Raw genomic sequence first — 15,784 nt, 5'->3', positions numbered from 1 at the left:
CCAGACTTGGAGCATTCCTCTACAGTAGCATTCCATATGTTTGGTTAAGCACAGAGAATCCAGATTTAAGACTAAAGTCTGGACTGAATTTAAAGGATGAGAGAGGGAAGTAGAGGGAGGGGGGAGAAATGAGGATGAGGAGGGGGGAGGTTGAAGGAAAAAAATGGAAACATTCCTCTGAACTGTAGGCAGCAACACGACGCTTTGGTACAGAAACGTGTAACATTACATAAAACAAATATTAAAAAACTAACTACCAAGTCAAAAAAGGTGAATCTACAGCTTCATGAAAACTAAGCAAACTCAATGTGCTGAAGAAAGACTGTGTGAAGTGTTTAAAAGCTCCAGAACAAGTTAGTACGTAGGACTTGAGTTGAAATTGTTTTGTCACCTGTATATTCAGACTTTTACCATTACAAGGAGGAAAAGAAAACGGGTGGAAAAGATGTGGAAAAATTGGCAGGAAAGCATGTAGGGCTGCAGCTAACAATATCTTTGTTGTTGATTAATCTCCTCATTATTCATTTGATTAATCGCATTGGTCTAGAATATGTCAGAAAGTAGTGGAAAACGCAGCAAAATGTTTTCCTCATGTGCAGTAACATGTTGACATCTTTGGTTTGCCATAATGGTGATGTCTTCAAATTGATTGTTTTGTCCAACACTCCAAAACTCCACAAAAGCCTAAAAAGAGTCTTCCAATCCGAACATTTGAGCAGCTAGAACATGACTTTATAGATTTTTCTGTTATCAGAACTGCTGCTGATTCATTTTCTGTTGATCGATTTGACTTAGGCTAAACTAACTGAGATAGCAGACACACTCTGATCATGTAAGTAGCTGCTGATGGACAGAAACAACCAGTCTTTTAGCTGCTCCTGCCACTCTGAACTCCTCTCTGTGTCATCCTCTCTGTTTGTTCCCACACTATTCTTTCTTTACAGGAAGGAGACAGCCCTGTCGCTCTGCACTCAGCTCTGTCATGTTACATTCATGAGGGCAGCGGTATAACACCGGCACACAGGTTTTGCTGAATCATCCGCGTGTTCTCACGCTACACAACCGCGCTTCTACTCTGCACTAAAACAAATGTGTAATTGTGGAGACCGCAAAAGCCAGCTTTTTTTGTATGCTTTGTGATCAATAAACACTAATTTCGATGAAAATATGTGATTTTACAAATGAGATTCCACCAGTTCTTGAAGCAATCCAGATGACACCAAATACCCTGGTGACCAGAGACCACATGTTTGTCTGTGTGTCTGTATATGTGTGTGTTGGGTAGGGGGGTCGGAGCTATTCATTCAGACAGTTAGCCAACCCGTAACCAAGCGATACTGAAAACAGCTGTCTCCTTCTCATCCCTCGCTCCCACTCGCTTCCTGTCACGCACACAGCGTGTCAAGTTGGGGAGGAGGCTTCACTAAGTTACTCAGCAGAATAATCTGAAACAGTGTGAACTTCCTCAACGGTCAGTATCCGTCTACGTACATTTGTGTGTCATGAACAGAACTTAGCGGAGTAGTTGTGATGCTTATAGTGACTGAAATGAGCATATTTTCTGTATCGTTCTGTATCAAGATTAGGCAAATATATTCAGTATCACACATTAAAAAAAAAAATTGAATTTATGAACTGAAATTTCTTGATGTTATTTTTAAGATTTTTCACACTTTTAAATCTTTTTGGGTGTTCAATCCTTGTTGGTTGAATCTTCAAAAATTTCAAGATTCAATAAATTTGTATCCAGTAAAAATCTACTAAATAATTTTTTTGGTTTTGGACCAAATATAATATAAGTTTTTCTTTTAGGACTCTTTTGGTCACAATTGACTATTATATCGAGTTTAAAAAGAGATATTCTGTGACGTTGAAGTCTAAATCTAACTGAAATAACAGGTTAAGCAGAGCAGAAATAAACATATCCTCCCTTTTAATTCTACATAAACAATTTATCCTGTTATGTTTATCTTTGAGTATGGCTTTATGGCCCACATATAAAAGAAGGGCAGTTGATAAGGATATGCTTTTTGGGCTCTTAGGCTCACACTTTCCAATTGCATAAAGTATGTGAGGCCACACACACCTACTGAGTCTGATTTGGCACAGTGTCTTGCAGGAAATGCTTTAACTTACCATTGAGCTGAACAACAGCATTTAAAAAATATTTTGAATTTAACAGTCAAATTCCAACATGTTGCTTCCATTTACCAACGCTTCCAGGGAGGAGAAACTCTGTATGTGTCCATTAGTCGGTCTCAATCGCAATGTTTAACAGCGAAATGGATGCATTAAAATGCAGCGTGGAAAAAAAAAAAAAAAAAAAAAGTGTCAAAAGAACAAGGACAGAGGAACCACAGCGAGTAAAACAAGAGAGGAAGCGAGGGAGAAAGAAAGAAGGGGGAAGAGAGAGATCGTGTTCAATTTCCTCCACTGGAGAACATTTCAAGGCCTGAAACTCCATCCTGGGTTCCACTGGCCAGGCGGGCCTCGTTTGCATGGGAGCCCATTTCCTGTGTGTGATTAGCAGAAGGGAGAGTGTGTGTGTATGTGTATGTGCCCGCACACACACACACACACATACTGGGGGTTGCAGTTCAGAGAGGTCCGGGGTTGTTTTGTCTGCTCTGGGAGGAAAGGAATGCCCAAATCAAACACAGTGAACAGGATGCCTAGAGAGAGAGAGAGAGAGAGAGAGAGAGAGAGAGAGAGAGAGAGAGAGAGAGAGAGAGAGAGAGAGAGACAGAGAGAGAGAGAGAGAGAGACAGTGGGGAGAAAGATGGGGAGACAGGAAGCGGAGATCCAGAAAGTAGCAGACAGAAGGAGCTAACAAAATGAAAGGCGACAATGGATCGAGGGGTTGATTTTTCATTCGCTGCCAGTCAGCACTGCGAACAGCATTCCTCCTACTGCCATTTGCAAGGTGGAGTAAGAGTCTGTCTAAAAAGCTGTCAAATGGAAAACCATCCACCTCTTAAATTTCACCGTGAACCTGCAGAACCTGTCTTAATATCTAATGACTGCCTGTTCCACAAATAACAGCCGAGGCTTCCACACACTACTGCAGACTACAGAGACAGATTAGTGCTGACTATTTTTCATTTTTGACAACAACAGTGATATGACAACTAGCAATGTGACAGAACGCCTCAACAATATAGGTACAAACCTGGCACTTAACTTTGTCATGCAAACTGTCAGCAGTTTCTAAAAAGGTAAAGCATTTTAAAAGAGACTAAGATTTTGTGTCTTGCTCTAGAACACTTGACACCAAAGTCAGTTTTTGCTGGCGCGAGTGTTTCAATCTTCAGTTTTTATTGTTGGAACTTGTGAAAAAAGTGAAATAGTTGGGCTGTAATCTTTTCGAAATTAAAATTCTCAGTGTGTAAGCAAAACAAGCTGAGCCTTGTACTCAAGCAGAGGCATTCGTTAAATACACAGTCACTCTGACACGGATGGATAAAGGTGAAGCCAATAGAACCGCCTGACAGCAACATTAGCGTGTCTCTCACACAGCGACGTGGGTGGTGTTCAGATGAATTCAACGAATAAATAAATGAAGGATTGTCAATAAGGTTTAGAAACAGCATTTAGACCTGTAATTAACAGAATGGACTCCTGGCTCCTGTCCTGTATAGACAGTATACACCTATAAAATAACAAGAGAAACTTAACCGGGTTGATCTCATTTCCCGGCTCTTTCAAAGTTCAGTTTCCAAACACTTCCTTGTGTTGTGTGTGTGTGCGCGGTGGACCCTGCCCATGAAGGAGTGAGCCATTCCTTGACTGGCAGAGCAGAATTGATAGGCCGCTATTGTTTCCTTTTAAGGTCAATTGTGTCTCGGATGCTTGGCACGGCTGGGAGTGTAATAGGCAGCTGGCTGGCAGGAGAGAAGAAACACTACTTTAACTGCATTCTTCTGTGCAGTCCACACCTAGAGAGAGGCAGAGGAAGGGAGGCATAGAAAGAGACGGAATGAGAGAGAGAGAGTACTGAACACAACTGGGGATGAGAGAGGCAACTGGAGGTTGAATTGGAAAAGATTTGAAGAGGTTAAGACGGAGAGAAGTGAAAACAAATGAATGACTAAAGGGTGAAAAAAAAGGAGATTAAAAACTACTGCGAGTTTGTCAAAGTGGGTGGGCGAGAGTCCCTCTTTGCCACGGGCATCAAGCTCGGCTTTCCCCTTGTTTGCCCAGGCGGTCAAGACACGCCACCGCATGTGGTAGACCGGTTTGTCAACGCTACAAATGGAGGATATACACATGTATACATACTGAACATGTCAACCCACAAAGACATCTAAACTTCTCACAAGGTGACTAACCATACTGTATAAATCAACCCGTCGCCTCGAGTTCATGTTTGATTCCTCAGACAGATTCGCCTGTATGTTACTCTGAATAAAGACAGCTTAATATCTAAAATAAAATGTTTGAATATAATGCCGAAGGCGGGAAGGGCAAAGGAGGGGGACACGGATGGCCAAACCGGCTTAGCTTCACGAATAAACCTAGCCGCTGGGAGAAGGAGAGGGAGCCGGCTGAAGGTTGAATCATAAAATATGCCTGGTATTCCACAATGTTCCACAGAGCACAAATGAGCCACTCAGGGACTTGAGAGTGTTATGGGATTCCTGTGAGGCTCCTGTGTCTGAATGTGTCCACACACACACACACACACAAATGTACTCACACAAACACACAACCTAACTGTGGGTGAGCCAGACATTCAATGCTATACCAAAAAAAGTTTATTCGATAATAAAAAGGTCAAATTCAATCAAGTAGTTTAAATTCAAATAAATAGGTAAGCTTACCATCTTCACTATACAGTGAATTTAAACTACGTTTTGATTCAATTGTGTCTTTTGTTATACGGTTATCCAGATGTTTAGCCATAAAGTGACTCCCAGAGAGAAAAGAAAAAAAGTGCAGGGCAGATGAAGGGACCACCAGAGGGGAGCAGATGACTCGGTCATTGTCTGAGAGGCTGTCTGTGATTGTCTGCTTCACTGTAATGGGAGTACGTATGTGTGTTATGACTGTGAGTGATCCAATGTGTTTAGGTTACAGTGACTCAGTCCATTTTAAACTCAGACAAAGCACTGAAACGATTAGTCATTTAGTCGATTAATCACAAACATCTTCTCAAATGTTACAATTTACTGCTTTCCTTTGTCTGACATTGTAATAAATTAAGAAAAGTGTGATGAACAGTGTCACTTTTTTTTATGCTTTACAAACAAACAATAATCGATTAATTGAGAAAATAATCATTAGATTGATCCATAATAATACAAATATTTTGTATGCAGCCCTCATTTAAAGACATCACCTTGGGCTCTGGAAAATTGAGGCCATTGTTTCACTTTTATCGGTCATTTATAAAACTAAACCATGAAATATAAAAGGCAACCTAGAAATGAATTAAAGTAAAACAGTCATTAACAGGGCATGCTGGTAGCCTTTGTTTCCTGTCTGTCTCTTTACTATTGGTTGTACAACAAAGGTTGAATTGAATTAAAAGAATTGGTGGTAGTGGTGCAGCTCTACTAAGCCAAACTTCTTCTACAAAAATATTTGACATGAAAGGGTTTCAAGCATGTCTCTTGCAGTAAAAGCTGCACTTTAACCAGTCTATTTTAATGGTCGCGCATTGTGCTGCCTCACTTCCCCTGGTTGGGACGGCTAGCATGAGAAGGAGCTCCAAAGAGCAAAGTTGGCATGGAGGGGGAAACCAGCCAACCCAGCCCTTCACAAAAGGCAACAGCACAGAGATCTCCTCCAAAATAAAAACCAAAGCAGAGAAGAGAAGAGAAGAGAAGAGGGGGTAGAAGGGTACAGAGGAGGGGAAAGAGAGGCTGAAAATAGCCTAGCAGTCGGGGTCTGCATGCATCAGCACCACAATGATGAAAGCTTCTAAAACCAGACTTGCTAATGCATGGATGGATGGAGGAACAGAGGGAGGGATGTCTGTTGGAAAGAAGAAAAACATCTTAAATGAGGGTAGGTGAGAACAAAGGACAACCAGAAAACGAGGGGAACTTTGGAAAGTCAGTTAAAGGTCATATACATGACAAAAAGGTGGAAGGAGCTGTTGAAAGTTCATTTGATTTACCAACCTAATGCAGAAATGTCTACCAAGTAAATAAGTAAAGGAACAAAAAATAAATAAACTTGAGAAGAAACCGTGCACCGAAGACAAAACAGCACAAGAGAAACAGAAGGGGGGGAAGTGAGCAGTCGTCGGGTTGCCATGGCGTCTGAACATTCCTCTCTCTGAGAACATGTATATTTTCTGATCACAAGAAAAATAATCTGCGAGAGGAATTTTATTTTGAGAGCCGCCCTGGAGATCCAAGGATTAGAACAGGTCAGACAGGAGTGTGTGAGAGTGAGTGTGTGTGGATGTGAGAGTGTGTATATGCCTCATACAGTAAAGGTGGAGACACAAGAGCAAAGACTTTCTTGTGCTTGTACTCCCGCAACTTCTCAATCTGTTCCCAGGACAAGATTTGGGTATGGTTAGCGTTTGTAGTCAAAGTAGTATTGACTAATCACAAAATGCAATCTCTGGAACCTATCAGCTATGGTCCGGGCATCTATTTAAGTTAAACAATTTTATATACATTTTATTTATCTGCCATCATATGCAGATATCGGTTTATAGAGATTAGCATTAGTCGCCGTATTTCAACTACAGCTCCAGTCTCTACACCCGAAATATTGGCCGGTGCCCCCAGAGGCTAAAAAGTAGTCAGATGGATAGCCGATGGGTTCCAAGATTCAGGGAAAAACAAACTGTCTCAGGCCACCCCATGCAGCCACAACAGCGTCATTGCTCCTTGGCATAGATTCTACAAGTCTAAGCAGCTCTACTTGATGGATGAGCACCACACTTCTAAAAGATTTGGAATTAGTTGTTCTGCACCCATTTTTTCTGGTTTTTCCTTTTATCTGCCACAGTCGTAGTGGTTCCCTGATCCACATTTCCCTACTACGATCAAAACATCAGAGACTCAGACGCATCAAAGCCCATTTGATGTCGTCTGTCTGGGCCAGAACAATATAAAGCACCCATCCAGAAGAAGTTTTTGATACTCTAATAGTTTGTTCTTTTATCGGTTTACTTTAGTGTCATTTTGATTTGAGACACAGTGATTCATAAAACAAAAAGAAAATGTTTTGAAGTTTCAGGAAATTAAAAGAATCAAAACATAAAGTTTTGGCCCGTTATGAATACATTTGTACACTCTGCAACAGACTCACTTATTACACTATGAACATGGACTCAAGACCTTACAATGAACCCGACCTCCGCTGAGCACTGGACTGGTACTGCTACAGTGAACTCCTGCCAACCACTGTCACGTCAGTCAGTAGCCGTCGGACTGCAAATAACAGGCTAAGACATCATAAATTCTAGGGGAGAGAAGCAGCGACTATAATGCCACGGAAGAGAGGTTGAAAGAGACATATTACAGCTCTCTGCATATAAACATTCATTAACTTTTAGTGATGGTACCCAAGACAGACAAACCCTGCTGCTGGGAGAAGGACTTTGGTTCAACATTTAGCCTTTTATGGATATTATTGAGGTTATAGGGATGGTGCGTTACACATCTGTTCCAGTGTGTAGGTGGTATGAGGAGGTATTTGTGCATCTTTTTTTACCACCTGTGCTAATGGCTTTTAGTGGGCCATCTTCCACAACCAGCATCACGAGACTGATGAGCGTTATGTTGACTTTTCTCCCCCTGCCTTGATCATTGTCTGTCTGGCTGCTCAGCCAGCGCTCTGGGAAGAAGAATGCATCTTGAACCAGACTGGAATGGCTCCTGAAATATGCCAAATATGCCCCTGACCCCCCTCCTTTCCTGAAGACGTAGGCCTGCTTCCTAGCCCACCCTCCTTCCCTTCTAGCCCCCCAACCCGCAGCATTCCTGCGCTGTACACGGCACCGAACTCAGGCATACAATCACAGTTGACCCACTCACATAGAAAATGTTAAGGACATTAATAACACAAGTTTCCACCCAGCTGACCCAGACATGCCTTTTAAGGGTAGGCGGTTCAGATTTCTCTTTTCATTAACTTCCAAAAATACTCCTGGACCAGGCGGGTAGAAGGGGGAGTGACAGGGTCTCCTCTTTAGCGAGGCAAATAGAGAAGGAGAGAGTGAGCGAGACATGATAACAATCGGCTGGGGAGAGGGGGAATATTGGCACTTAGAGGAGGAGAACACCTAAAATCATAGAGGAATTTACAAGAAATGTCTTAACTTTAGCTCTCCCCTGTTAAAGCGTCCGAGTCCCTCCCTCCCCTCTCTCCCTCCCTCCCCCTCTCTGCCTTGCTGTGCCTCCTACATGCTTTTGAAGTCTGTTTCCTTTGCACTTCTTTCCTCTTTCTTCCAGGAACGACGCAGTAGCCATTTTTGAGGAGCCTGTACAATGTAGGAACAAAACAGGCGCACAGGGGAGCTTCTGTTAAACAACTTATTGGAGGCTGAAATGTCCAACAAAAACCTAAACCCAACACAGGACCCAGTCGGAAAAAGAGGAAATTTGTGTTTCAGGTCAAACTGAAAGCATGTGAAACACAAACACAGTAGCAGCAGAGTGACCCGTATGATTAGTCAATGTGGTCCAAACTCCAGCCATGTGGGGAAGCTGGCCTGGCCTGGCTGCCGATTAGACATTAGAGGACTTATCACCTGCGGCTATCAGGGTATATCTAACAGCCACAAACATTCTTGGCAGTGTTTCTCACAGTGATTTGCTAAATAAACTAAGGCTCAGCGCCACGATTCAAATATAAGAACCTAAAAATCATAGAAATCTATTGTGATGACAGGTTATCAACATTTACACCTGTTATGCAGTTTGCATGGAACGCTATATTATGTTATTGTTTGCAATATGAAGACTTAAAATCACTGATTCACAGTTAGCTTTTCCCTTAATTCCAGATCAAGTGGAAGAAGTGGCAAAAAAACATGGGAAAAGTTGGCAAAAATGCATGAATCGTTGATATTCCACAAATAATAAATTACATTCCAGTATTTTATCTATGGACTCTACAATAACTATGTTGCTCTCTATGCTGCCATGTGATAAGGAAATGGTGGACGGATGGGAAGCACAAATGAAGACCAGATGATGAGGTTTTTTTCCCTCTTCAGTTACCACACAGTAGCTTAAGAACAGTCACATGGTCAACAGCAGGGCAGCTACCTGGTTTGAGGGATGCAGAGGAGCGATGGGTGTTCATAAATTATAATTCCTGAAATATGGTGCTAGGAAGCAGTTTGGAAGCAGGGTACAGCTTTGAATTACAACCAACAGGTAATTGTTGAGGAATAGTGATAGAGGAGCATTAAAGACATCTGTTTGGAGCCAGCAACTTGAATGAGTCTAGTATCTGAGCAAATTTTATAATTTGCCATAAAAAGATACATTTGTTATAAATAGTCTACTAATGCTCAGGGTTTTGTGTTCTAACAGCCACATGCTTTAGCAGAGGTTTTTTAACTCCTCTTTTTCGACGTACATAATTCAGAGCTAGAGGTATATTTAGCAACTGAAAGGTCGTATATATACTGTCACGCTATCTTCTTGACTGTGTCTTCCAGCTACATACAGAGGATTTACAAACTCATTTGGAAAGTACAATTCCAGCTCTGCATTGAGCTGTGAGGATTTCTTCATAATGACAAAGGAAGGGCGATGTCTGTCTGACAAAATATCTTAGATGACTAGTTGTCCTGCTTGTCACACATTAAAGAATACAAGGAAATGTTTCATTCAGAGTACCAGGCAGTACCGAGGGAGCAGAGGTCAGGGAAAAGTTTCAGTAGATGTTTCAAAGACACGTTTTTTCCTTAAACTTGATGAGTCATTATTGTCAGCTTCACAGACTAAAGGCTTTGCTACAAGCAATTCATGCTCATAAGATTTTGGCTCTGACCAAGAGTTGATCATTCAACAACATGCCCAAAAATAAAAATCTATTTCATAACCACCCGCTCATGTAACGGGTTTCGATACACACACCCACACACACACACACACAGTAATTCAATAACAGGTCAGTAAATACCAGAGATGTCAGTTTGGCTGACTGGTTAAATAGGAGTCTTGGTTACACAATCTTGCAATGTTACTGAAGATTATGACATAAAATAATGAGAGAGCATACACAGCCAGGGAGGCTGTAAGGTGGATAAGACACTGCTATGTGAATACTTCTTCAAATTAAAAGAAAATGACTGAATTCAAAAAAAGATATTTTTCTGAAATGTAGGGTTGGCTGATATGACAATATATATGCCATGATACAATACAAAATATATCTACCAGCATATATATTTAAGATAAGCTAGCCATCCCTATACACTCTCTGGGTATATTACATCCACAGAAATAGAAAAAAAAAAGAGTATAAGAGGCATTCCCATTCAAAAAAAAGTAGTAGGATGTTCAGAGCGGTGGCCATTTTTATTTGTACTGATTGCCAATCAAAATCTGGCACATTGTTAAAAAACAATAATTTAAAAACAACCTCTTAAGAAAAGGCCTTTTCCGTGGAAGTTATTTTGAGTTACCGCTTTACAAAAAGCACAGGTGTAAATAACGAAAATCATAAAAGCTGAATTACATTTAGCTGTTTTGAGTAAGAGTCCGTGCATGTCGGCTCACTGGAACACTGTCATCGTTAGTGTTATCAGTAACACCTGTGCTTTTCCTACTGTGACAAGCCAAAGTGTCTGCTTTGAGAAAGGCCGATTGGAAACAGGTCAATTAGCTCACTCCACTGATATATTATTCCACCTGCTCTGATGGGGTGAAAAAAATAAAACAGAATGAGCCCACCAGAGCAGCTGGTTTGGAACGCTCTGGAGGACTAACGAGGGGGATTCAGTAACACACGCAGAAGGAATTGTATGAACAGAATCCATTCTTGCTGTGAAATCTCAAAGAGCGAGAGCACATATCTGTTTGTCCGCGTGTCAAGTGTATGTGCTAATGAGAGCCTGAGTGAGGCGTGTGAACACTTTGAGCTGAGATGTACTTCTGGCTACTACTCGCTGAGTGATTGACACTCTCGGCCTCTAGTATCCGATGACAGATCGACATGGCCGGGACCAGCGACGAGCAACAGCTCTTTGGCACACGGACATACATGCACGCACGCACACAACGAACTGACGAATACACACAAAGTTCAAGTAGTTTGAACTCCAGCTGAAATCACAGAGCCCTGCCCTGTCACTGGCCCACCACTGATAAAGAAAACTGGCAGGGAGGGAAGGCAGGAAGACGGCAGGGGAGAGAGGGAAAAGGAGCGGGAGAAAAGGAGAAAGAGGGGGGAAATGACTACAGTAGAGGAGAGGCCAAATAGAAGGAGGTGACGGGGAAAGAAAAAGTTCAGGGTAAGAAATGGTCAAAAGAAGAGTCTGATGGGTGTAGACAACATACACATAGTGCTGCAACTAATGACTAGTTTCATTATCGATTAATAGTTTGGTATTTAAAATTTTTGATTATTACATTATTGTAGTTCCCAGAACCAAAAATGAAGTTCTTGATGGTAAAAAAGCTCAAATTATTAAACTTGGAAAAGAAGCAACTCATCAAATCTGACGAGCTGAAAGCAGGATTTTGATACTCTAATAGTATTGGCAATGATTATTGCCATTGTGTTCAGTTTACAATCACACAAGCACAACATTTTGAGAAGCTGGAGGGTGAAATTTTCAGCTCTTCTGAACGTACATGCACAGTCCCATGTATGCGTCTTTGTGGCATTAAGCCATCTTCCTGCAAGTCTGCTAATAGACACACAGCCACACCAGCTGGCCTGCGTATTGTCAACAGCAGCCTCTGTCCCGGATACCGAGTCCATTATTGCATTATAACAAAATACACACAACCAGGCTGTGTGTGGGCTTTAATACGAGCCTCTAAGAGACCATGATTCATTTGTGCTATTTCAAAGGACGCCCCCGAATTGTAACGCCCCCAATATCACTCTATGTCCTGTGTTTGTGTTCATCCTCCGCTGCTCTATTCCTGGGTGAGAGGGTTACGGAGGCTAAAAGTGAGAGACTACCACTAATAATAAGCAACACCATCCGGTCAACATTCTATCTGTGCTATATCCATTACAGCATACTAGGATGTAAATCTCTGCCCTTATGGGTGCTGACTTTTCTTTTAACATTTATTCCTTTGAGAGAGTCTTCATTATGTTAACAATTATGTTAACAATTGTCAATTAGTTGATAATTGTTGGATGTAAGTACTTGGTGTGTTACCAGTATTAATACTGAAGGCAATGCACTGAAAGTGATGTCATGTTTTAATGTCAGCAAACTGTCCTCTTTGTACCTTTTTCTTGACGATTTTAATAATAATATTATTTATCAATATGCCTTTCCATCCAACTAAGCAATCACAATATCCATTTTTATCCGCGCACTTGCAACAAATGACGTCAATGTCCGCGTACTGTAATTCCACACCGATGCGACGGTACTGCATTAACAGCAGGGGCTCTGTCGGCGGTAATACTACCGCCGACAGGCTGGGTTTGACATTCCCAGCGGTTTGATTCTCCCAGGCAGAAAACCTCAATATTTTAATTTAATCCCCAGAGCAGTCATTTAGCCACTCTGTAATCCCCAGGTCCAGTGCTTAGTCTGATAATTACCCTTATTGGACACCCATAATGATTAGTTTTTGGTTTCACCCAAAGCAGTGCAGGCAGTTTCATAGGGCGGTCGCGGCGTTTCTGCGGAGTGGAAAACCAATCATGCGTGGTATAGCCCAGGTCATAAAAGAGGAGCGAGGGGTATTATTATTACTTTGCATGGCAGGCGACAACTCCTGGACGGGACATGGTGCAAGCTCTGTCTTTATGTAACTTTCACTTGTTTCCATCGAAATCATTTTCAAGAATCACCAAACAGGTGGTGGTGTGCACTCTTACTGGGTCAGCATTAACAGCTACCATCACTGAGGAATCAGGTTCAGCTACTCTGAATTATTCCTCCTGAGCGCCAATGCAACCAAACCAAACTTTGGCGCATGATTTCCCAAGACTTAACATGCATGGAACAAGAACTAATCAGATTTGACATCTCACTCTTCACTTTGATGGTACTCTTATTTAATTTTCCCTTTGCATGTCTCACGACATTTCCAATCTGACGGCATAAACTGCAGACATTCCCTCCACAGGCGGCATCACAAACCCCTCCAAAATACCATAGGAAACCCTCTTTGCATATCCACTGCCATGACAGGCTGCCATGCAAGTGCCTGTGCTAAATCCAGGAGGAAAGTGGGTTCACAGCAGCTCAAGCTGGTAGCTCAGCTGGTATAATCTACAGCTGGCTGGGAGGGTGAGCCTTACTGGAAAGTCATCAGTGAAATTTTTGTGTCTCTTTCATGTCTGAAACAGGTCAAGGCGGGTCCCCTCCATCTCCTTCCCTCCCTGTGCTGCTCTTTACGAGCCCCACCTGGCAGATTAGTATTCCACCACTACAACTACCTTTTTTTCTGACACACACACACACACACACACACACACACACACACACACACACACACACACACACACACACACACACACACACACACACACACACACACACACACACACACACACACACACACTATTACTGTTCTGTTGAGGCAGCACAGGGCACATACTGTTCAGATTTCAGGCTCTGCCACCTTAGTTGCATACATGTGTAGGCTATGCAGCCCAACACATTCCTACTCAAGTAAAGGGAAATAAAACACACACACACACACACATCTTGCAACTTAGGTTATTTAAGCTATGGCTATATGTGAAGACCTCTATTAATTTAGCCATACAATTGTGAAAATGCCTCCCAAAGCTATATGTGATATATTTGCTTGTTTTGTGCATCCGAAAACCCCCCAGATATTCATATGACATTCACATAGACAGAGAAAGGCAAAAAAAAACTCACATTAGAGAAGCTGGAACCAGATAGTATAAGGGATTTCTCCTTGATAAATTAATTTTAACTTCCTCTCTATCGATTACTAATTTTTTTGTATTGTTTTCAGGCTAATTTCAGCCCTACCGACCCAAGGTGGATTCAGCTCTTTTGCAGTTACACTTAGGTTGTCCACCGTCCAAAAAACAGACAACTGCACACAAATATGTTGTGCACAAAAATGTGCACAACATATTTGTCATCACTACCCCTGCGGCTGCTGTTGAAACAGCCTAATTATCAGTGAACACATTCAACCGATTAAAGACCTAAACACAATCGGTGTTCAGAATTTCCTTCAAATTAAAGCCACTATAATATTATTCCAGTGGTTTATGTACGTCATCCACGCTAGTCTATTCCTGGGTGTAATGTCTTTAATGGGACTATTTTGTTCAGTTTAGATATTATAGGCCCCAAAGTGTGACTAAACTAACAACAACATATATTTAGGCCAGTCACTATATAACCACCTTACACTAACAACTGCAGTAGCTACAAACATAAGATGCCATATCTACCACACATAAACCTTCCTGTAAACGTACTCTTTAGATTCAAAGTGTGGGAAATGGAGTTGTGTTTGTGTGTACACACTGTCTCATACTTCCCTGTATGTCCTGGAGGAAGAGAAGGCCTAAACACAGGTACAAAGTCTACACATGCTGGTTTACCTATGTTGAATACACTTCCTGTAAGTCGCTTTGGATAAAAGCGTCTGCTAAATGACTGTAATGTAATGTAAAATGTAATGTTTATGTGGCTGATACTGAATGTCAAACACCAAACTGAAACATTTTGTCTTCATTCATTAAAAAAAAAAAAAAAAAAAAGAATACCCTAAAATTGAAGATACTATCCTCACAAAAACAGACTACATAAATACCAGAAGCCAACTTTGTATTTTCTTTTGTATTTTGATGTTTTCATCAGCAGTGTCATGAACTATGGCTTGTTATGCAAAAACCTTGATGTTATTAAAGTGCGTAGAAGCCAAATACATGAAACACTTCAGAGACACAATGTAACTGCTGCTGCTACATTGTGTCCACCTGAGGTTTCCACCGCAGTCCTGATGCTTCCTTTTGGCTACAAAACGAGCAGAGGAGGAGGTGGAGAAGAAGGAGGAGGAGGAGGAGGAGGAGGAGGAGGGTTGAAAAACTTGCCGCAGTTTAGACTTCTGCAGTCCGGATTGACTGGATCCCTGAAGCCTCCAAAACCAGTGTTCCCAGTGTCCCCCTCAATGTTCAACCATTAAACCCACAACATACTCAGAAATAAAGACTTCACCTTTACCTTCAGCCGGGACAGAAACACTCTGCGGTAAATCCACAACTTCACTCGGCTTGGAGCTCATGGACGGTCGGACTGGTTCATCCACATATCCTCCGAGAGAAGCGACAGAATGAGGAGGAGGAGGAGGATTTAGGGTTTTTTGGGTTTTCCCCTCTTTTCCTTAAATCACTTTCTTCGGTCTTCCCCTTCCTGGTCCGTTTGAGATCAAACCATCACATTCCACCGCGTCCTTAACAATGAAAAAAGGTGGGCTTTCCTTGCCTGCCGCCGGAGGAACCGCCCCTCTGCCCGGTCTGACCGCAAAGAGAACGCCTTCCCCGGCTAAGAGGTCCGCCTCCTCCCTCCACATCACACAGAGGAGGGAGGAACCAAACTGTTCAATTCAGGTTATTGTGTAGAGCCCAGAATCACAAATTACAAATGTGCATTACTTTTTTTATGACTTCTTTA

At 41.9% G+C, this 15,784-nt stretch overlaps 1 protein-coding gene across 1 annotated transcript in view; it reads right to left on the bottom strand.

Moving 5' to 3' along the window:
* The window catches only part of luzp1 (leucine zipper protein 1), a 39,655-nt gene extending 24,105 nt beyond the window's left edge, over positions 1-15,550 (bottom strand). The window contains exon 1 of the mRNA XM_054614534.1: positions 15,335-15,550. The gene's annotated coding sequence lies outside the window, so the exon portion shown is untranslated. The remainder of the gene's footprint in view (positions 1-15,334) is intronic.
* Between the last annotated feature and the right edge of the window lie 234 nt (positions 15,551-15,784).

This window comes from Anoplopoma fimbria, chromosome 15 (assembly GCF_027596085.1).
Source record: "Anoplopoma fimbria isolate UVic2021 breed Golden Eagle Sablefish chromosome 15, Afim_UVic_2022, whole genome shotgun sequence".
In the NCBI taxonomy this organism is placed as follows: domain Eukaryota; kingdom Metazoa; phylum Chordata; class Actinopteri; order Perciformes; family Anoplopomatidae; genus Anoplopoma; species Anoplopoma fimbria.
This window is presented reverse-complemented; position numbering and strand designations above follow the sequence as displayed.